We start from the raw sequence: 23,903 nt of genomic DNA on the forward strand, positions 1-23,903 counted from the left end.
TCAGTGATTCATCATTCATATACAACTCCCATAAAATCATTTTTATTTTTACCAAAGATAGCCAAATTAAGACTATTTTGTTTGCAAAATAGGTCTACTTTCAAAAAACTTGGCCTGATTATTTACACAAGCGTGGCAAGAATAGCAGTTGACCACATAGACTCTTTTAAATCTGCTTTACTGGAACTATCATAAGGAATCTCAGACTGAACTTTTAAAAGCCTCTCCAGGCTAGGAAGCCAAGCCAAAGGCTTACCATCAGACTTTGCCTACAATACCATAGATTTGGGTAAATTCCTGTCTTTGAGGTCCCAAAGATATCCTGAGGTTCCTTCATCTGCCAAGAAGTGACCTAGCTTACTCACCTATTTAGACTGTCAGGAATCCTGTAAGCAAGGTACAAGCCTGTTTTTCCAAGGGGCATTATTGGCTCCATAAAAGGCAGCCTGTGTTCCTTGAAGCTGTCCAGCTTATCTGATTCTATGCACATCTCTCTCAAATATGTCATTCCAGTCAAAGCCTTGGTAATATAACAGATGTTTCCAATTTTGTCCTGTTACAAGGAGAGCAGATTCTTATTGAACTTTTGCACATAACTCTATTGCCATGAAAATAAGAATACTCACTCACTGAGAGTTTCCAAATCCTGGAGGGATCAGTTAGGGAGAAAATGTGATTGTTTCATCTTTGATGCAAAACTACACTTTACCAAAGTTGCTCTAAGACACAGGTAGCTTAAGAGAAAATTTTCCTTGGGACATCTGGGTGGCTCAGTTGGTTGAGCATCTGACTCTTGGTTTTGGCTCAGGTCATGAACTTGCAGTTCATGGGATCAAGCCCCCCATGAGGCTCTGTGCTGACAGCATGGAACCTGCTTGGGATTCTCTTTCTCTCCTCTTTCCCCCCTCTCAAAATGAACAAACTTTAAAAAGAGAGAAAGAGAGAGAAAATTTTGCTTAAATCTGGAAAAACAAGACAGTTTCAAACAAAAAGTCATAAAAATTATAATCATCTTCATCAGTTTATTCAGCCCATGTTATTAATTCTTGTTCTGCTTGAATCCAGTTTTCCTACTAGTTCTGGAAAATTCTTACCGATTCCGTTTTATGATCAGAAACCTGGGCTTGTCAGAGTCCTTTCCATGAATTCGCTTGAAGATGAAGCACTTTTGTGGGTATGGTTTTGTAAATGCACCATAGTAAAACAATCACTGTAAATGACAAAAGACTTACAAATGGCCAAAGCTAAAAATCTGAGGAGAGTTCATTATAATACTATTGATAAAGAAATTTGGTTATTTCTGTGACACACATATTGTAAGATATAACTGGAATTACAAGTGGTACTATTACACTAGGACATACTAGAATTTTAGGCATTTCATACAATTCTGGAATGGTTTTATATCTAAACAAATACAACATAAAGAAGACTTACTGTTACTTCTTATTTGACAATGTTTCTCATGTAATTTAATATATTAAAGAAGCCTAATTAGTGCAATATTTTCCTATTTATAAAGAGAGAGAACAAACCTTTTTAAGATGTTCTAGGGATCCTCTGGGAAATTCCACAGTTGGTTCAAGGTCAAAAAAACTTCATATGGAATTTGATTTGATAAAGTTTATCAAAAATATCAAAAGGTTTAGATCCTTGATTAATAAGGATCACAGATCACTATGAAACAATACTTAGTTATCTATTTAACCAAAGCGACAATACAAATTTCAAAGGCAAACACAGAAGGTCACACAGTTGTGAGCAAAACTTAGATCTTCTAATATTGAGAAGTTTCTGTTTTCTTGAGTACTAAAGACCTGATTAAGACAACATGAAGCACAAGAAATTATTTTGATAAAACATAAACTCTTTTCTTCCTAGGCAGATTACTTAAAAGGTAAAGAGGAACTTTTCATAATCTCTTATCAGGAGCAGACCAATAGTCCAAGAAAACTTTGTCCTTTTAGCAGATGAGAGAAAATCAAGTTTTAGTTTTATATAAGAACACCACTGATTTTAAAACTGAATTTATAACCATTATAATACATTTATTCAATCTAAGCCAACTTGATCATACAAGGTCAGATTCTCTCTCTCTTCCTCTCTTCCCAGCTTTCTATCTGATTTGTCCTTGATTCTCTCCTTTCCCATTTGATATTTCACTTTTGAACCAAATTAGTTTCTTTTCCCTGTATCTCTATTTCTCAACTGTTACACTGGCATTCTCTGTGTTGGCAGATTTATGAATTCATTTCATAATTTTTAGAAGGCTGTGCCCTTTTTTTTCTTTGCATGTGTCATTTATAATAACACAATCTCTGGCACAGGGCATGTTTACAAATAGTCCCAAATATCTTTAGTTTCTTTGAAATAGGAAAATCAAAAGTATATAAATCTATGCTCAGTAATTAATATTTTATTATTTTACCTTATTTGAAAATGGTCTAGATATTCAATAATTTTGTATTATTTAACTTAACTTCACATAATTCTAAAGTTTCAAGCTACCAAAAAGATTTTGGAAGCTATTTTTAAGTACACATACCATAAAATGTAACTATTGCTAAAAATTTCACCTATAAATTCTTATCCTGTTTGCATCTAAATCACTGCTCCCAACAATTATGTGTATGCTAATTATAAAAACTTCATGACACATTGGACAAAGTCAGCCATCATCTAAAATGATTTTTCTTGCTGACAAATTTTATAAGAGATAACATGAATTTGACTAGTAAACCCAAGTCAAATAAAAGTTACTTGTGTTATAGTTAATGTTGATAAATCTAAAGACATGTATGTTTCAATTAAACCAATAAACTTAAACTGGCTTTAATAGTGAATATTTTTCCAGATCATGCAAACCTGAAAAAATTTTGGGTCAGTTTCTGTTATATTTCTGAGACCTTTAGGATTGCTCTACTTATAAGCACTTAATTTTAAGCCAATTAAATAGAGCTTTTTCATAAATTAACTTGGCAATACCATCCAAGGTGGAAATGAGATGGAAAATGTCACACATCTACTATATGTACATCCAGAGACATGGAAATGTGAGAAGTAAGGGAGATGATTCAGTTTCAGAAATACCAAATAAAATGTGCTGTCTAGTTAACAGTAGGTTTACAACCTATTGGAAATATGCGTGAACCCCCTACCACAATGGAGTCCCAAAACTTTAGACACTTCACTTCCTGGTTCTTCTTCCCCTCTCTTGTTTCTCGGGCTTATTTTTCTCTGGCTTTGCAATGAGCATGTGCCAAAAAACAAAGGGAGGAGGGACTGAAAGTTTCTGCATCACCTCACAGAATGATGCACATTTGTTCTGATCAGACAACTTTTTGCCTTACATGGGCACAGGCAACTTCCGGTAAGGCTGTAACCTCTGTAGTGCTCAGCCAATGAGGAACCAGGGGAGGAACTTGCACACTAGGAGATAAATGGTCGGCCGGCCGTGACTGTCCCTTAATATGCCTTTCAATCAGACACCCCCTCTTGCAAGAATGTTGATTAAAGAAAGCCTCACTTCACTGTGTTCTGAGTCTCTGTGTCCCTCCTTTGATTGGGTTGGTGGGCTTCTTTCTTTTTTTTTTTTAATGTTTATTTATTTTTGAGACAGAGAGAGACAGAGCATGAATGAGGGAGGGTCAGAGAGAGAGGGAGACACAGAATCTGAAGCAGGCTCCAGTCTCTGAGCTGTCAGCACAGAGCCCGACGCGGGGCTCGAACTCACGGACTGTGAGATCACGACCTGAGCCAAAGTCAGCCGCTTAATCGACTGAGCCACCCAGGCACCTGGTGGGCTTATTTCTTACAGTAAACTTACATACAGACAGACAGAGAGACCTTATAGCTATTGTTTTAAATTTTTAGCCATTAGTCCGGTACAATAATCCAAAACTAACTGGTTTATAAAATAATAGTTGAATCCAAAATTTGTTTTGCCAGTTGGAATAAATTAAATTCACCTGCTCAGATAGCTAAAGCCTTTAACTCATATTTGTCGAGAAGACATTTAAGATTTTTTCATTAACCCAGTTTCCAAATCAGTCCTTCTTTTCTCCCCTCCTTCTCTTGAGAAACTTCTCCCTTAAAGCTTTCACTTCAAAGAATGGCTCTTAGTCTTAGAGAAGATGGAGGTAGAAAATTTACATCAAAAAGGCACATTTTCTCTAAGGAATTTTGGGGTATATTTGCCTATTATCAGAGGTCTAGAGTAATTACTTTTAAATTTTTTCCTTCTTTTTCTTAAGGGCAGGACAATTCTGTTTGTAGTGACATGATCTTCTACAATACCTAACAAGCATTTTGAGATGAATAGGAGAGGCTTGGGGATTGGTAAGGATAAGTGAGGTTTGCATTGCTTCTAGAGTTACATTTATGGTTTTGTAGAGATTTGTAAGACAGTAAATTTTTTCTAACTCCTCAAAGAATTGAACTGCAGCTTGAATATCAACAGAACAACCCACCTATCCAACCAGACTTGCTTCTTTATATCAGGGAGATTTCCAACCAAGATGGAAATCAGAGACTTCTGTGTTTTAAAACTTCAGGATTAATTTCTTTAATGCAGAATGCCTTTTTAATTTTTTTAATGTTTATTCATTTTTAGAGATGGTGACAGAGTGCAAGCCAAGGAAGGGTAGAGAGAGGAGGAGACACAGAATCTGAATCTCCAGACTCTGCACTGTCAGCACAGAGTCCACGCTAGAACTCAGGAACCAAGAGATCATGACCTGAACTGAAGTTGGACGTTCAATGACAGCCACCCAGGTGCCCCCACAATGCCTTTCTAAAAATCTGTGTAAATCAGGGGCGCCTGGGTGGCTTAGTTGGTTAAACCATGAGGGGCTCAGGTCATGATATCATGGCTCATGAGTTCAAGCCCCACATCGGGCTCTCTGCTGACAGCTCAGAGCTTGGAGCCTGCTTCAGATTTTGTGTCTCCCTCTCTTTCTGTCCCTCCCCCACTTGCACTCTCTGTCTCTCTCACTCTCTCTCAAAAATAAATAAGCATTAAAAATTTTTAGAAAAAATCTGTGTAAATCATTCAACAAAGGACTTCGAGTGCTCTCATTCTTTCTGGGTACACAATTCAACCTTGGGTCAATTCACCTTGGGTAGGGGGGAAGAATTTAATTTGCTTTTATCAGTCCCTGAATATCGGCCTCCAGCTGATCCATTTCCTGATCATTTATAGGAAGGCCTGGGAGAAATTCTAGTTATCCTTTGGGGAGAGGGCATTCCCCAGGGGGCTATCTGGCTTGTCTGATAACTATAGTGTAATCATGCATTGAGAGAACACCCCTTAACAGCGAATTGGGGTCTCAGTGAGTGGGATTGTGAATGGCCACTAATCTTTTCAACCCTTGTCTAAATTTGTTAGGTTATCCCGAAAGTGGAGGTAAAAGGGTTTTATAATTTAGAATACCTGCTGCTGTCCAGGGGACATGAATTCTTTGCAAGATAGGGGGGTGTCCAATATACATCTGCAAAGACATTGCATAGGAAGGGCTGATCTTGCAGAACCAGATTACAGAGTCCCAGAAAGTAGGAGTTAGAAGGGACAGAACAGTGAGCCTTACTGCCCATCTCAGGTGCTTCTGCCAAATTACTTTCTTGATTTTCATATTTAGATGGGTAACCTGCATACCCCAGGCCTGGAGTATGCTGTTCATAAATCTTGCAAAGAAAGGGAAGTCAAACCAAGCAGCTGGGTGTTGAAAGGATTTTCTGGGAAAACTAGAGGGATTGGGGGGGGGATCTAAGGGAATTTGATGAGGTCATAGGCTAGATTTGAGAGAAAGGGCCCAGTGACCCAAAATATCTTCTGGAGCATCAGGGACAGGGAGCTGGGGATGAGGAGAAGGGAAATTCATGTTAGATGTGGATTTTAATTTTCGTTTTAAGTACAGTTTCTATTCTTCTGTCTTAATAAGGAAGCTCCTAGGGTTAGCCCTCATACTCTTTTGTGTCCAGTTTTAACTTGATCTTTCCACAGGTACTGTTGGAGAAGTGAATAAAATACGTCAAAGATGGCCGATGGGGCTAAAACAAACTCTGGTCTCTAGCTTAGAGACCCCTCCTCCAGTTCTTCTTCCTTTGCTGAGCGTGTGAAAACCCCCACAGATATGGAAGCTGACAACTATAAATTACCCTTCCCACTTGCATTCAACGGTCAGGTCTTTGGAGAAATGGTCTCCTCTGAGCTCACTGGTGTTAAATAAATCTCCGATCCACCAAGATCTCCAAGTGCCTCTTGGTTTTTTCACCAGCAGTCCAGCCTGGTTCCGTAACAGTACTAGTGAGACAATTGTTTAGGATGAGTGTTCTCTTGAAAAATTTGTTTTTCTTTGAAATATAGGCAATTCAAAGGATCTATCATCTGGCAGTGAGTGAGTAGGATCTTACAGGGACTCAAACCAAAAAGCTTTTTTATGGCTTTAGCATGAACACAAGAGGCATCCTTCAAGGAGAGTGCAAAAGATACAGCCTTCCCCATTTCCACAAAGTTCCACAAATTTCACTCTCAGGGTTAGTGTAACAAAGATCTAGCCACAAATGGGATGCAACGCACATTTCTGTCTTACCAAATTAGTGAAGTGCTGTTTCCCTTTTCCCATGAGACTAATGTGGAAATGAGGTTGAGACAACAAAAGTCCTGTATGTGCCTGGACCCATTATAACAAATCCCCCACTGTCCAAGAGTTGGGAGTCAGACAAGAGAGCAAGTGCACGTCAGTATGTGCATCCTCTGGTTGGTGGAGACAAGAGAGAATATACTCACTGGTCATAAAGCCAAGCTCACAAGACATAGAGCAAGATGAGAGAGGAAGAATCAGTTAAGCATCTGACTCTTGATCTCAGCTCAGGTCTTGATCTCAGGTTGTGAGTTCAAGCCCTGAGTTGGGCTCCATGCTAGGTGTGAAGCCTACTTAACACACACACACACACACACACACACACACACACACACACACACGGAGGAAACTGTTCACATTAACAGCTTTAGTTAAGCCTTGGGTTTCTTAGCACCAAATTAATATCTGAGGGCGATGTGCTGCTGGGTCTGGGATTGTGTGTTGTTTTACAGTCTACTTTGCTGCATAGAAATTTTCTTGAGGTTGACAGGTGACCCAGTGTCAGTCTAACCCATTTTGTGACCAACTTATCTTAGCTCAGAGACATAGCGTTAGGTGGCCAGAGCTCTATCAGCTTTCAGGTGCTGATTTGACCACCACACGCTTTCACTTCCAAGATTGCCTTAGCAATAGCCTTTACCTCATTTGCATGTTCACTCACAGCAAAGTTTGTCTAAACAGGTATCAGTCTGGAAGAACCATGAATTCACCAGTCTGTAAGGCTGGTCTGGACAATCGGCTATAGGACCTATGCCTGTCTTCTACTTATGGTTTTCCTCCTTATGACAAATGACACAAAAGACAGAGACAAAGGAAAAAAATGACCATCTCTGGGACAAAAGGGATCAATACAAAATAAAGTGCTCATAACAAATCTTTTTGAAAAGTTTATTTTGAGAGAGAGAGAGAAAGCAGGGGAGGGGCAGAGAGAGAGGGAGAGAATCCCAAGCAGGCTCTGCACTATCAGTGTGGAGTCCAATGTGGGACTTGAACCCATGAACCATAAAATCATGACCTGAGCCAAAACCAGAGTCAGATGCTCAACCAACTGAGCCACCCAGACACCCCCATAACAAATCTTTAGCAGAGTTGCTGTCCCCAAGGAGCTAGTTCACACAAATATTCTTTCCTACCAATCTAACTTTACAAAAAGAAGAGGACTCTCACCACTCTCCCCTCTATCAGACCCTGTAGACAGGGATCCAGGAGACTGATGTGGTAAGAATTCTTACCTTCTGCCAGCTTTTGTCAGAGGCCCCAGGATCTCTCAGCAGCAGCAGCAGCCCCAGAACCAGTGGTGTCCAGCCAGTGAAGATCCCTTTCACAGTTGCCAGATGTAGGGGTGGAAAAAATTTCCATTCTTCTCTTCCAGGTTCTTTGGCTGGTCTAATTATTACATTGATGTAAGACAGATTAACACAAGAAAAAGAAGCACATTTTATTTCACGTATGGTGGCCCCATAGAAATATGAGCCCCAATGGGCAGCTAAGTTATAGAACATCCTAAGTTAAGGAAAGGCGTTAGGGGTCTGGAAATACAAAGGAGAGGCAGATCGTTCACAAGATGGGAGGAGACGTTTGGAAAACAGGTTGTCCAGTTACACACATGAGCTTCTTAGGTAAAAAGGTATGTATCTTTGATAATAGCTATCTTTTAGTACAGGCCTCCTTTCCAATGTAAATTTAGGCAGTTGAGGGGGAGGTAAAGAGCTTTTCCTGAATCTACAGTTTCTTAAAAATAATCAGCCTAAAATAATCTTTATGCTGGAGAGGCATATTTTTGGGGTGACAAATTTTGCTCCCCTGAAGCTTCAGTATATTTTCTTTTCTTCCCTCCTTTGTTCCATTATTATCATACCTATTTCTACATATGTTATATAGTTAATACAGTGTCATAAAAATTTTTGCTTTGTAAAATTTTTGTTTTTTAAACAAGTTAGGAGGAGAACTAAGAAATTATACTTATAGGGTCTTTTATATTTACCCACATGTTTATCATTTCTGAAGCTCTTCATTCTTACTGTGGATTCAAGCATCATCTGTTATCACCTTCTCTCAGATTAAAGGGTTTCCTTTCAAATTATTACAAGGTGTGTCTGCTAGCAAAGCACTGTCTCCATCTTTCATTATCTGGGACAATCTTTATCTCACCTACATTTATGAAGGATGGTTTTGCTGGATATAGAACTTTCAGTTGACAGATATTTTCCAGCACTTTGGAATACGTCATTCCACTGCTTTGTGGTATCTATTGTTTCAGGATTGATTCATTTGTATAATTTCTATCTTTTTATTAAGATTGTTTTTATTCGTTGAACTGTTGTCCTACCTTCTTTAAATTTTTTAGTAATTTTGTTTTGTTTTTTGTTTTTTGTTTTGTTTTGTTTTGTTTTTAGTTCCTAAAACATATTTATAACAGTTGCTTTAAAGATTTAGTCTAATAGAGCTGACACCTTAGGGACACATGGTCCCTACTGACTTGTTTTTTTCTGAATAGGGTCACACTTTCTTGTTGCTTTGCCTGTGTTACAGTTTCTTTGTTGAAAACTGCATATTTTACATAGCATTAAAAGAGGACTTCAACTACTCTAATTTTGACCTCAAGCTTTCTAATTGATTAAGTTCTTTTCAGCTTATTTCTTATCCCAGGCAAAAGACTGTGCAAGCAAACCATCCCCTGATGGGAACCAAAACTATCCCCTCAAGCAGTAAGGACTTCCCTGAGGCAGCAAGACCCCAAGACAACAATCAGATTGACCTTCATTGCCAGCCTGCATGTACCCACCCACCGTTGTCCCACATTTTCCTTATATAAACCCAAAAGTATTTTGGGCACTTTGAAGACCATCTATGAGATACTAGTCCACTGTCTTCCTGTGGTTAGTATCACTGAAATAAATTATTTTCCTGTCTCACCTCCACTTATTTGTCTTTTCTCTTTCTCCCATTAGAGGGGGAGAGAGAGGGGGAGAGAATCTCAAGCAGGCTTCATGCTCAGAAGGAGCCTTATGTGGGGCTCAATCCCACAATCCTGGGATCATGATCTGAGTCGAAATCTAGAAATCTAGAGTCAGACGCTCAACCAACTGAACCACCCAGGTGCCCCATCATTTCTATTTCTTTGATTTTTTTCCAACGGCAGGTGGCCAAACCTCATCTGTTTTGAACCCCTAGAACCAGGTGCTCTTGTACCCCTGCACCCCAGCTACAGTATATTGTAGTAGCTACATATTATAGTCTCCCCGCTGAGTGCTGTTTTGTGTGTGTGTTTAATAACTTGCCTCGACTAAATCGGTGAAGTCTGCCTCCCCTGCAATGTGCATCCACAAATGTTTCTGCTGCTTTGTTCTTCTTGCTATTTATTCAATAGGTCCTTTGACTTTTATTTTCTCAAATTCCAGATTGTCAGCTAGTATAACTTTTGATATCTAAAATCCAGCATTGGTTGACAGCACCAACAATTTTTTTTCCTTTACCAAAACAAAACATCTTCCCAAAATGGCGACGTTCCTAACAAGCTGTAGATGGTGGACGAATGAGGTAATCCGGAGCCTCCCACGGTGCATGAGGCAGCAGCTTCCTTTTGTTGTCCCTGCTCTTAGAAGGGGGCTCCATCCACCAAACTCGGCTTACAAACATTTCCTGGCTTCCAGAACCCTGCTTTACTTTCCTGTGTTTCTCATCGCCCTATTTACGACGTTAGTATCCAGGGTAAGGTGGTTTTGCATGAATGTGTGTGCATGCGCGAGAAAGCAAACTCGTGAGGACAGAAGAGCTGTCCTTTCCTTTTTCAAACATTTTATAAATAGCAAAATAGTAGATATAAAACATTAATTTAATCATCCCCACGGAGCTAATTCTACCTGAATTTTCCTGTACTTTTTTGGGTAACATATTACTCATGGTAGACTCTTCAACTTTTTTTTTTTTTTTTTTTTCTTAGCAGAAGTAATGATATGGTTTCTACTGTCCTTTAGGAAACACACTTGACTATATGGTACCTTTTCTTTCCTTGCCCCATAAATGTGAAATTCAGAAATGCCTGATAGAAAAGTACAACCTCCTACCCAGGGTGGCATCAGAGGCCACACTTAAAGAGGGTGGAGGTGGGATGACATCCTGCATTCATAGCCAGGAGTGGTCATGTCACCACTGCCATTGGTCAAGTCGCCCTGAACCACAGTTACCCTCTTTATGATAGATGGGATTGGCTCTGTGACTCTAGTTTTCTTCCAGCTCCCTAACTACAACCCCATCTGAATGATGAAGCCCATCTTGCTGCAGGAGGGAGGGCAGAAAGCCATTGCTCATGTCTTGCTTGACCTGCTTCTGAAGGATTCCAGATTGGTGAACCCCGAAGGGGAAGTACATGCCTTTCATAAATTTCCTCAAGGAGACCTCATTTTTCCTAACTTCTGGCTTTATGCTTCAATAACAGCCATGAGCCTGACTTGGCCCCTGCAGCCTCATGGAAAATGTCTTTCCTCTGCAAAGCCCAGCATTTTCAAAGAGGAGAAAGATGACAGATGTGGATACTAGGCAACCTTCCCTGGAGTCCACTTACTCCAGTCGAGCTCACTAACCCTCTGCCCCCTCAGCAACTGTTTGCTTTGGACTTTGCTGGATAGGCTCTGGGAGGTGGGGCAGATGCTGCCATTCTGCATGGCGCCGCCCTGGAGAGTCAATATTGAAAGGTCTGTTTGTTTTTCTAGCCTCCACCTGTTGGAAACTCTATAATTACAGCCACTCATAATCAGGAAGAAGGGACAGCAGGGGAATTCCTGTACTGGAACAGTGAATGTTTCCACTGTTCTCCTGGGGGGGACCAAGAGAGACCAACCCGCCTTCAGTTATAGTTGAGAACAGCGTGTAGGCAAGAAGACACAGACATGACAGGAGGAGGGTGCCATGAAGCTTAACGGTGACTCAGGAAGCACACCTCCTGGAAGTGTCCCATGCCCTCTAAGCCTACTTGCTACTCTCCCTTATTGGGTGTCCCCCCACCACTCCCCCAGCAAAGGAGGCAGCACCTCGCAGCATAAGTGTCTAAATGCTACCCACCCCATTGGCTTACCCCAGACCCTCCAACCATCACCTATTTTCCTGTGTTCTAGAGAACTAGGGGAGTCACCCAGGACATCCCTCCACCTTCCTCTTGGGCCTCACTCCCCACCCTTACCCACTGCTATCTTCTTCCACAGTCTCTGGGACTTAGGGGCTTCCCCACCCCCACCTGTGCTCTCCAGGCCCTCCTGTCTCTTCTGGAACCAGGGCCTTTGACCCTTCTGCTCTCCCCATTCCTTCTTTCTTCATCAGATTCTTGACCTCGATCTAGAAACACTTTGTCTCCTTTACATTTCTCTCCCCCTCCCTGCACACTATCTCCTTCCCTCTGCTGCCAGCCTCCCTGAGAGGGGCCCCTCCTCACTCCTCCATTTCCTCACTTCCCATTCACTCCCAAACCATAGTGTTGAGGCATTCAGCACTCCTCCCAAATAAAAACAAAACGCAACACAACACAACAAAACCCCTGTTGTAGGACCAGAGGAAAGGGAGAAAGGGGGTGCTGGTATGAGCAGCACCAGAATGGTGCACCCAGAGAGAAGATTCAGGGGTGTTCTACTGGGGTCAGTGTCTGGGGAAGGATTCCAGGAGAAGGGGACATTTCAGCGGGGCCTGGATGAATGAATAAGAGTTCCAAACTCAGACAAGAAAGGGGAAGGGTGTTCCAGGCAAAGCAAGAACTCCCAGAGGCTGCTGTTTGGCAACAGCCTGGGTGCCTAGAGCTGGGGTGTATGTGTGTGTCTTGGGCAGACGGGTTGAGGCTGGAAAATGAGCATGTGGCCAGTATGCCCAGGAAGGTTTTATATCCAGGCTGAGGGTCATCCGTCAGCCTGAACCTTGGGAGGCCTCTGGAGATTTATTTAATGCTTTATTAATACATATGTATTGGATGTTATTATGTGGGCATCTATGCCCACAGTTCACCGTATAGAAGAGGCAGGGGAGTATGAAGGACAAAATCCAGGCAGGTTGAACAGCAAGGGTGGGCTTGGGGTGGACCTGGAGTTTTTCAGGGGTGCATATCCAAAATGAGAGAAAAGCAGTGCGGTCTGTAAACATTCTGAAACCTGGGCGAGGGGCCTAGGGGCACTGGAGCAGAGGGGCCCGGGAAGTCTGACCAGTCAGGCAGGCTAAGTCAGCAGCAGCCCCGCCCTCACCACCCAGGCTCCCCGGCTGGCTGAGGTCGCCTCCCGCCGGCCCAGACCCCACCGCGCGGCGAGGGCGGATCCTGGAGGGTGCCCAGGGGGCGGCGGCGCCGGCAGCGGGGGTGGGGGTGGGGGGCTCCAGGCACGCCACCGCCACTTCTCTGGCGCCGTGGGCTGGTGCTGCCGGTACGGGTCGGGGCGGAGAAAGTGGAGCAGCCCCGCCTGGCAAGAGGCCACCTGACAGCTGTGAACTGAACCCACGGCAAGGGCGGGTCAGAGGGAAGGCAGCGAAGCCCAAGGTACGGTGGAGGAGGGTTGAAGGGTTGAGGGGTGCGCGCTCCCCCTTCCCCGCTGTGCGCGGTGCAGCCCGGGAGTCGGCGTTTCCTCTCTGTACCCCCGGGGGCAGCCAGGTGTGCGCGAATGTGTGCGCAGCACATGGAATTGGGGGGCAGGGGAGGCTGTGTGCCCCGGAGGGGAACAGCGGGGCTCCCTCACTCCTGCCCCCACGCCGTGCCCGGCCCTTGCGCCCTGGTCGGGAAGATCCCTGAGAGGGACTGGAGGAGGGTGGAGAAGCACTGGGGTTGAGATCCAGAAGGCCCTCAGGGACCCTTTTGCCACACCCAGCCTCTTCGTTTTACAGAAGAGGAAACTGAGGTTCAGAGTGAAGTGACTTGCCCAAGGTCACAGGTCTAGAAACGAAAACTCCTTACTTGCATGTCAGCGCTGTTATGAGCTCTTGCCACGTGGACCAGGACAAAAGCATGGCTGTTACCTTGAGTAAACACAAAGCACTGAGAGAGACAGAGAATCAAAAGACAAAGAGACAGAAAGAGAACCTTCCAGAGCAAAGGAAGAAGGTCAGGAAATGGGCTTATTACTGGGGCTGCACTTCCTCCCTGGGCCTGTTCCTGCTGTGGTCTGGCCACATGACTCAGCTGGCCCTGCAGCTGTGGACTAGGTGTGTGTGTGTGCGCGTGCATGTGTGTGTGTGCATGTGTGTCTGTGTGTGTAGGCACATGTGTATATGTGTGTGTGCACACGTGTGTATATGTATATTAGCACCGAGATGTAGTGAATCTCGCCAAGCATTTGGAAAAGCCTGCTGAGTCCATATGTCCATCCACTTATACACAGTGAACTTGTTGGGGACTGCCCTGTGTTTGACTCTGAGAAGGTTTTTATAGACAGGTTCTGGCATTGAATGGACCATTTTAAGCCCGTATTGCCTTTATTTCCTTTAAACAACACACGCATACACAGAATGGCCCATTATTTCCACTCATCCATCAAGCGGTCAAGTAATTTCCTTGACATCTCAAATTGTTTCCTTTCCTTTAAGAGAAATTTGGTTAAGGCTTAGCTTAGTCAGAGCCAGAGGGTGTCCCATCCAAGTGTGCATGGTCAGTGAGAGCTGTCAGTCAAGTCAGAAGGTACCTGTGCCCACTGCCAGCCCTCGTAGGCACTGATGGGGGGAAGCAGAAAGGAGAGGGTGGTTGTGGGAGAAGAGGAAGGAGAGGGAGGGACACAGTGAAGAGAAAAGGAAGGGAGAAAGAGCTAAGTCCATGGCACAGACAAGTCAGTGGCATGGGCAGAGCTATGTTTGGGGATCTACACTTCAGGAACATGCTCCCCAGTACTTAGAGAGGCACAAAGCCAGGAGATAACCAGATGGACATAAAAGAAAAGACAAGAGCTAGTCAGCCTTAGAATTTATCGTGCAATCCATTCACTTATGAGAGTGAAAAGGAGAGTGTTAATAATGATGCAGGACACCCTGGACAAATTGGTCTTCCTTATGACAGCCAGTACACATTAACTGGAACACATATGCTTCCTGGTTGACGCTTCACTAACAACCCCATCACTCTGCTGTCATACTTTTTTTTATAGAAAAAGTAACTGAGGAACAGAGAGGCAAAGTATCGTGCCCACGGTCACGCAGCCAGTAAATGGTAGAGGCAGAATTTGAGTGTAGGCATTTGGGCTGTTCCAGAGCCTGGATCTGCAGCATCACATGACCCTGGCCCTCCACCACCAGCATTAAGATAGAGAGGACTCCCCTGTCCCCTTCCAGAACTCAGCATGTGAGCTTTTAGGTAGTTGTTTCCTCTTATATCTGCTCTCAACCGTTAGCTTAGCATGACATCAGCTGGATAGGAAGCCGAGCTGTGGTCAAAGCTGTAGTGACAGAGGAGGAAGCACGCTATGGGCCTTGTCCTTACAGGTTGCACCTTGTTTAGACAGCCTTGGCCTCGGGTCTCTAGGTTCTGATTCATTCCTGCTTTGTAGCCACTCTGGCCTTTCAGACTGGGTCCCTGAGGATGTTTGGTCTGGGTTAGATGTAACAAGATCCTCTGGAGGGCCTGTGTTGGGAGTGGGTTCCTAAAGGCCCTCTACTGCAGAGAGTGACTCAAGGGGGCCACCGTCTGACAGACAAAGTTACATTCAGGGGTCCCTCCCAACTTGAGGAATATAGGATTTTCTTTTGTGACAGATTCTTATGCTGACAGGCATTCCCTTTGTCAGTTTGTTTTGGCTCCTAGCCCTGGCTTTCTCAAAATGTCAGTGTGGCTCTTTCTTCCCTGACCTGCTTGTTGACACACTCTGGATGGGCTGGCCTGGGGAGGCATTGCTGGGGGCAGCATCTTAGTGGTGAGCAGGGTCTGGCCCTGGGTGATGCTCTGGGCATTTCTAGGAGATGCAGGAAGGTGGGAGCAGACAGGCTTCCCATGTGGTTCAGGTTCCAAGAACCTCTGTCCCCACTGACCTTGTGCTAAAGACCCCTTATTCACATAACAGAGCTATCCTGCCCTGGGGGCTGGGCCTGAGAAATTGTGGGAGGGAAGGAACTTTCCTTCTTCTTCTTATTTTTTTTTTTTTTTTAATTTACTCATTTTTGAGAGAGACAGAGACAGAGCATGAATGGGGAAGGGGCAGAGAGAGAGGGAGACACAGAACCCGAAGCAGGCTCCAGGCTCTGAGCTATCAGCACAGAGCCTGACGTGGGGCTCAAACCCATGAACCGTGAGATCATGACCTGAGCCGAAGTCAGACACTTAACCCACTGAGCCACCCAGGCGCCCCCAGGAACCTTCCTTCTATAAGGGAGCTCCAGCAGTGTGGCTGGATTGGCTCAGCACCCAGCCCTTGCTCCTTGCGCTCTCCTGGGTCTGTGCAATCCTCTGCCCTCCTGGGCTTGGAGGCAAGGTGAGAAGGTACAACTTAGCACCCAGGCTGGAGTGTGCCAAGACCCTCTGGGGCCATGGTGTGGGTGCCCTCCCCCCGCAGGGCCTGCATTTGCCTTTCTGGCCAGGCAACTTCCTTAGCTCCCCTTTTAATTCACAGCAGCACCAGGGAAGTATGAGCCTGGCTACAATGGCTCAGTTGCCAGTGCAGACAAGAAGACAGTCTCCCATTAGCTGGGCGATGGATTTATTTTCACTTTATTTACTTTAGAGATTGCTTAGTGTTGAGCTCCAGGATTTGCAGCTGGCCCAGGTACTTGGATGGAGCTTTGCCACATTGAATCCACATAACCCCACACCTGTACTCGATGGGGTGGGAGGGGAGGAAGATGGACTTCCAGCAGCCCCACCCTGAGTAAACACAGAACTGAACCCCCATTTTATAGATGAGGAAGCCAAGGCTCTGAGAAGTAGAGTAATTTGCCTGAAGTCATATAGCCAATAAGAGGCCAATCTGGGGGGCACCTGGGTGGCTCAGTTGGTTAAGCGTCCAACTCCCAGTTTCGGCTCAGGTCATGATCTCACAGTTCCCCAGTTCGAGCTCGCATCCGACTCCGAGCTAACAACACAGAACCTGCTTGGCATTCTGTCTCCCTCTCTCTCTCTGCCCCTCCCCGACTTGTTCTCTATCTTTCAAATAAAAGTTAACTTAAAAAAAAAAAAAAAAGAGGCCAGTCTGGGATTTGAACTTGCAACCTGGCCCCAGGGCCATGCCTCAACCATCCCTCAGCTTGCACCTCTGAATGCTGAACCCAGAACCAGAACCAGACTGGCTCCGACTCTGACCAGCCATGTGTCCTCAGCCTGAGTTTCTTCCCTCTTTAGTGAAATGGGAGTAATTACCTGCCAGTCTGCCTTGGGTGAGCAAATAGGTATGAAAGGGCACCGCAGTGAAGGCTTTCAGGAGCCCTTTGGTCGTGGTGTCTTTTGCTGTTGAGCTCCACCATCCAGGTCTTGTCACTCCTTGCCAGCATGCCCATCTTAGCCCCCGCTTCCCCAGAGGACAGGGACAACTTCTCTCACCTAATCAGCATCTGTGCTTCCTGAGCTCCTCTTGGCCACCTAAGGGCCCCCAGGGGACCTGACTTAAGAAGAGAGGCCACGTCCCTTCAGCCAGCGTTCACAGTCCCCTTGGAGGGTCAGTCTAAAAAAATGGCCAGTCCTGTTGGCGTTCAGAGCAAGCAGAGTCAAGTATATATCTTGTGGCCTCACAGAGCAAGTGGGATTTGAGCTGAACCCAGAAGAGTGGGTCAACCTTGGAAAGACACAGAGGAAAGTGGAGGCGTTGGAGGTAGAGCCTGTGACAGGGTACAAAGCACAGTGGGCAAAGGCATGCTGGTGAGCAGCAGGAGGGCCTTCCTGATTGAAGGGTCCCCACAGAGGCCTGTGTCACTGAATCACTGTGTCCGGCTTCCAGCAGAACTCCGCACCACATTGCTGCCCTTGTGCTTGTAATGACAGCTGGGAAATGCTGTTGGGCCCCAGTGAGGCCAGGCCCAGGCCACAGGGCATTTATAGCAGGAGTGCCCTGAGGCACAGGACAGCCCTTTACTCTCTGGAATGGTGGCACCAGGCTGGCATGCCTTGCTGCGGACACCAGTGAGGTCACGGCCAAGGGGGTTAGAGACCCTGGCCAGAGAGGCTACATGTGCCTCCAGCTAGGGTTTATATTTCTGTGGGGAAGGGGGGGGGGTGTGTCAAAGCCACTCTGTTTATAACCTGAACAAGACAGCAGCACCACTGTCCCCAGAGAACATGGAAGGGAAGGGGTGGAGGTCCTTGGAAGCTTCCTTCTATTTCATCTGAATTATGGTCAGAAATTACTATCGGGGAGATACCATCAGAAAAGACGAATTGTTCTGCATAAGAATCTTAGCTCTTTCTCTGATGCCATGATCCGTGGTGGCTGTGGGTTTTCAAGTCTTCTGGCAGCTTGCATGAGACAGACATCCTGGGGGCACCTGGGTGGCTCAGTGGGCTGAGTGTTCGACTTTGGCTCTGGTCGTGATCTCCCGATTCGTGAGTTTGAGCCCCGCATCGGGCTCTCTGCTGTCAGAGCAGAACCCACTTCAGACCCCTCTCTCTCTGTCCCTCCCCTGCTTTTGCTCTCTCTCAAAAGTAAATAAACCTTTACGAAAGTAGTAAACAGATGTCCTGGGTAAGGATCAGCTTCATGCGAAAGAGGTGGTAGCCTTCAGTGTGGTGTCTGGGTGCACAGACACTGCCTTCCCTGAGTCCCACAGAGAGAAGGCGACCCTAATTCTCCTTTCTGTTATTTTTGTTTTAATGTCTTCAGTGGGCTAAGAGTTCAGTTTTAGGATATTGTTTTACTTTAGAGTTTTTTTGTTTTTTTGTTTTTTGTTTTTTGGTAACTTGGTCTTTTTTTTATTTTTTATTTTTTATTTTTTTTATTTTATTTTTTTTATTTATTTATTTTTGGGACAGAGAGAGACAGAGCATGAACGGGGGAGGGGCAGAGAGAGAGGGAGACACAGAATTGGAAACAGGCTCCAGGCTCCGAGCCATCAGCCCAGAGCCTGACGCGGGGCTCGAACTCACAGACTGCGAGATCGTGACCTGGCTGAAGTCGGACGCTTAACCGACTGCGCCACCCAGGCGCCCCATTTGGTCTTTTTTTTTTAATTGGAGTAAAATATACAGAACATAAAATTTATAATTTTAACCATTTTTAAGTGTGTAGTTCAGTGGCATTAAGAACATTCACAGTGTTGGGGCACCTGGGTGGCTCAGTCGGTTAAGCGTCCAACTCTTGATTTCCACTCAGGTCATGATCTCATGGTTTGGTGAGTTAGAGCCCCGTATTGGGCTCTGTGGGAAGCCTGCGTGGGATTCTCTCCCTTTCCCTCTCTCTCTCTCTCTCTCTCTCTCTCTGCCCCTCCCCTGCTCACACTCTCTCTGTCTCACTAAAAATAAGTAAATAAACTTAAAAAAAACAGCATTCACAGTGCTGTGTAGCCACCACGACCACCACCAGACGTGTCTTCATCTTCCCAACTGATACGGTGAGGTATTAACCCTGACCCCAGAGAGTTCCCCAATCTTGCTGTGTCTCAGCTTCCTTTCTCGCAGTGGCCTAGCTATCAGATGCCTCCTCCACTTGGGCAATCTTTTTGCTGCTCTTCCTTGATACTTGCTGGGGTGTTGTTGTTTTTTTTTTTTTTATTCTTTGTTTCTGCCACACCAGCTTCTGTGACACTACCCTCCTTTGGGCTGGGTTCTGTGCTGAGCACTTTATACAGCACCTCATATATTTCTCCCAATGGTCCGCTATGGTAGTTACTATCATTCATCCTTCGAGATGAGGATGCGGCATCAGAGATGCAACATCCTGAGGCCATGGTAATGCCAGAGGCCGGGATTGACTCTGGACTCTCTGACCTTCCTCCTTCGTCTGGATGGGAATGTCATTGTATAGAATCAAGCACAGCGTCTACTCCAGAAGGTTTCTAGAATCTGCAAAACTTTGGGTATATGTCACATGAACCATCTTCCATTAGGATTCCTCACTGGAGGCTTTAGCCAAAAAGGGTTTGCTTGTAAATAGCTTAATTACATACCATAGATAAACTGCTAATGGAATTTACCAAACTGCTAAATTAAGCTTCTCAACTAATTACACACGTACTATAAAGTGCAAGTTTAGCTTTGACCGTGCATGGGTCCCTCCCACGGCGAGATAGATGGTGAATTCTCTTTGGCCATAGGGATTTGGTCACCATGTCAGTTCTTATTCTTAATCACGAGCAGTTGTGCTTTTCTGTCCCCTCTTGGTGTTCTGATGAAGCCTGACTCTTCATTTACTCAGGGCAATGTAATTTATCCCTACAACATGTTTGTCCTGACTACAAATGTGCCAGAATGTATTTCCTGTTTCTTCAGCAGACATTCTTTCCAGAATTTTTATCTTTTGCAGTGTGTGTCTCTTTGGCACCTTTCTCCTCCTCCTCCTCCTCTCCTCCTCCTCCTCCTCCTTTTTTTTTTTTTTTTTTTTTTTTTTTTTGCTGTACTAAATGACTTATTATTTTGTAAAAAATAATTGATTATCAAATTGGCTTCCATACAACACTCAGTGCTCATCCTAACAAGTGCCCTCCTCAATGGCCATCACCCACTTTCCCTTCTCCCCCACCCCCCATCAACCCTCAGTTTGTTCTCTGTATTTAAGAGCCTCTTATGGTTTGCCTTCTTTCCTCTCTGTTTGTAACTAGTTTTTTCCCTTCCCCGCCATGGTCTTCTGTTAAGTTTCTCAAGATCCACATATGAGTGAAAACATGTATCTGTCTTTCCCTGACTGACTTCTTCCATTTAGCATAAAACCCTCCACTTCCATCCACATTGCTGCAAATGGCATGATTTTATTCTTTCTCATTGCCAAGTAGTATTCCATTGTATCTATAAACCACATCTTTGTTCATCAGTTGATGGACACTTAGGCTCTTTCCATAATTTGGCTATTGTTGAGATTGCTGCTATAAACATTGGGGTACAAGTGCCCCTATGCATCAGCACTCCTGTATCCCTTGGGTAAATTCCTAGCAGTGCTACTGCTGGGTCATAGGGTAGATCTATTTTTAATTTTTTGAGGAACCTCCACACTGTTTTCCAGAGCGGCTGCACCAGTTTGCATTCCCACCAACAGTGCTAGAGGGTTCCCATTTCTCCACATCCTTGCCAGCATCTATAGTCTCCTTATTTGTTCATTTTAGCCACTCTGACTGGCATGAGGTGGCATCTCAGTGTGGTTTTGATTTGTATTTCCTTGATGAGGAGTGATGTTGAGCATCTTTTCATGAGCCTGTTGGCCATCTGGATGTCTTCTTTAGAAAAGTGTCTATTCCTGTCTTCTGCCCATTTCTTCACGGAATTATTTGTTTTTTGGGTGTAGAGTTTGGTGAGTGCTTTATGGATTTTGGATACTAGCCCTTTATCTGTTATGTCATTTGCAAATATCTTTTCTGTCGGTCGCCTTTTAGTTTTGTTGATTGTTTCCTTTGCAGTGCAGAAGCTTTTTATCTTGATGAAGTCCCAATAGTTCATTTTTGCTTTTAATTCCCTTGCCTTTGGAGATGTGTTGAGTAAGAAATTGTGGCGGCTGAGGTCAAAGAGGTTTTTTTTCCTGCTTTCTCCTCTAGGGTTTTGATGGTTTCCTGTCTTACATTCAGGTCCTTCATCCATTTTGAGTTTATTTTTGTGTATGGTGTAAGAAAGTGGTCTAGTTTCATCTTTCTGCATGTTGCTGTCCAGTTCCCCCAGCACAATTTGCTGAAGAGACTCTTTTTTCCATTGGATACTCTTTCCTGCTTTGTCAAAGATTAGTTGGCCATACATTTGTGAGTCCAATTATGGGGTCTCTATCTATTCCATTGGTCTATGTGTCTGTTTTTGTCTGGCACCTTTCTTCTTGCTTTTCATCACCCTCTCTGTGGACTCTGCTGGCCCCTGCTGTGTTGCCTCACGCTCAGATTTCTAGGGTTCATCTTTGCTTGGGGCTCAGGGTTTCGTTTTTGTGAGATGTGGCTTAAGTCCAGGAATGAAGTCAGCTGGAGAAACAGCAAGGTATCCAGCAGACTTTGACATGGGCTCCCTGCATAAGATAATTTATTGAGTACCTACCATGTGCCAGGCACCATTTCTAATCTAGGACTTAGCATCCCCATTTTACAGATGAGGGGACTGAGGCTCAGAGTGGTTAAATAACTTGTCTGAGTTCACAAATCTAATTCTAGATTAGATACTTACATCAAGGACATCTCCCCCATTGCTGCTGATCCTTCTGTATCAGAAAGGCTCCCTGCAAAGGCTAATCCCTTGGGGGGTGCGGTCTGCTGAATAACAGAGCTCTGTTAACACACCTGTAACATGGGAGCAGATTCCTGTGACTTGGCACTAGGTAAGCTGCTCCAGGCACAGGCCAGTCAGAAATATAGGGATGGGAGGACCGATTGAGAAGTCTGCTCTAGCATTTTTTAAGGAATGTGATTTTAATATACTGGACCTCTGCTTGAATCAGAAACAAAGACACAAAAAGGAACTGCTAAGTGAAATGAATGTTAATGAAAAAAAAATTACTAGGCCTCCATTATGTAATTACACATTGCAAACTAAAAATATTTTTTTAAACATGCAAGCCCTATTTGCTGGAGTTAGAAATAGAATTAAGAGCTCTAATTTGTTCTGAATAACAATCACATTACACCACTTACCACATCTGAATTTTCGGATACTTCAGGGGCTAAGTGAATGTGGTTTTAGTGATTATTAATGCCAGCCTCCCCCACCCCCCCACAAAACCCCAAAACTTAAACAAAATGGATCAACAGGTAGTGATTAAGCACCTACTGTGTGCAGTACATTGTGCTGGCAGAAAGAACAAAGGCCCTAATACTTGTGTTGACAGCATAGGCGACTGTTACAAAGAGGGCAAGACAGAGTGTGTACTCTGGAAGGAAATGGGCTTTAGAGAAGGCGTAACAGTGTAGGTGAGAACTGAGCTGGGCTTTTAGTGATAGTGGAATTCAGCAGATGGGTGGCTACATCGAGTCCTGGGAGGAGTGTTCCATGAGAATGCTTCAGTTCATTTTAATAGACAGTGTCTAAGGGCCCTTCTGAATGGAAATTAAACCCACAAGACATGCTTTAACCCTGCCGATAATTTTTTAATGTTTTTAAATTTATTTTTGAGAGAGAGAGAGAGAGAGAGAGAGAGAGAGAGAGAGAGAGAGAGAAGAAAGATTGAGCATGAATGGAGGAGGGGCAGAGAGAGACGGGGACAGAGGATCCGAAGCGGGCTCTGTGCTGACAGCAGAGAACCTGATGTGGTCCTTGAGCTCATTAACCATGAGATTATGATCTGACCCGAAGTCGGATGCTTAACCGACTGAACCACCCAGGTGCCCCAACCCTACCAATATTTTCAAGGGTTACCTCCTCCTCCTGCTGGCCATCACCGACCCAGTTTACCCTCTAAAAAATGTTAGGAGCCAGAACTCTCTGATCCTTCCTCTCTCACGTGGACAGAGATGTTGTATAGAATTCAGCACAGCCTGTCCTGCCTAGGCACATGTGTGTCTGCACTCGGAGGGTTCTAGACTCTGCATGGGTGCAAACCTGTGTTATATGGACCATGCTCCATTAGGATGGAGATGTGTTAGAACCACGCAGAAGGTTCTATAGGGCTGTAGAGTGGAAGCAGGCAGGGCCACTCACAGAGACTCACACTCTTTGTACAAAGTAATCCACCAGGAAAGCTACCCAAAACAGACAGAGAGGAGAAGACCAGGTGATAACTCCTTTAACAATAACCCACCATTGGCTTCTTTCATGTCTGCTGCCTGATTTCTTTTCAGCCTAGTTGTGGGGCACACCTGAGGCCTGGCAACAGCCTTTACCATCCTTTCTGCCCCTACCTGCCTGGGTCCCTTACTAGTTCACGCACCACACAGCCATGCCATGCTGTCTGCAGCTGCAAAGTCAGGGCCAGGCTGTCCCAGAGGACTTTAGAAAGAGATGTTAACTAGCACAGTGACGGTCATGGCTGACTGTCTTGTCCTCACCCAGGGAACACATGTGTCCACGCCACTGCTCAGGGCCGTTAGCCTATAAACTCCAGGCTGATTGGGCCTAAGTAATGCTCCTGAGCGTGTTTTCTTCTGTAGCTTAAGACACAAGCTGAGTGACAGAGTCATGCCTCATGTCCCCCTGAATGCAAATGCCAGTCTGATGGAAGTCCTAATGGGGTTCTCTTAGGATGTAGTTCTCTTAGGACCTGGCCCCAGGAGTGGAAGCAG

The 23,903-nt window shown here is 44.7% G+C and overlaps 1 protein-coding gene and 1 long non-coding RNA gene across 7 annotated transcripts in view; one reads left to right on the top strand and one right to left on the bottom strand.

The window, feature by feature from the left end:
* Positions 1–222: 222 nt before the first annotated feature.
* Positions 223–13,722, bottom strand: LOC131520164 (uncharacterized). The gene is made up of 3 exons (XR_009265957.1): positions 13,561–13,722; positions 7,874–8,022; positions 223–553 (listed from the first exon to the last, which is right to left on the bottom strand). It is a non-coding gene; the product is annotated as an uncharacterized LOC131520164 (long non-coding RNA).
* The window catches only part of CRACR2A (calcium release activated channel regulator 2A), a 138,731-nt gene continuing 127,804 nt past the window's right edge, over positions 12,977–23,903 (top strand). For all 6 annotated transcript variants that reach the window (XM_058743993.1, XM_058743992.1, XM_058743991.1 and 3 more), the window contains exon 1: positions 12,977–13,149. The gene's annotated coding sequence lies outside the window, so the exon portion shown is untranslated. The remainder of the gene's footprint in view (positions 13,150–23,903) is intronic.

The sequence above is a fragment of the Neofelis nebulosa genome, chromosome 8, assembly GCF_028018385.1.
Source record: "Neofelis nebulosa isolate mNeoNeb1 chromosome 8, mNeoNeb1.pri, whole genome shotgun sequence".
NCBI lineage: Eukaryota > Metazoa > Chordata > Mammalia > Carnivora > Felidae > Neofelis > Neofelis nebulosa.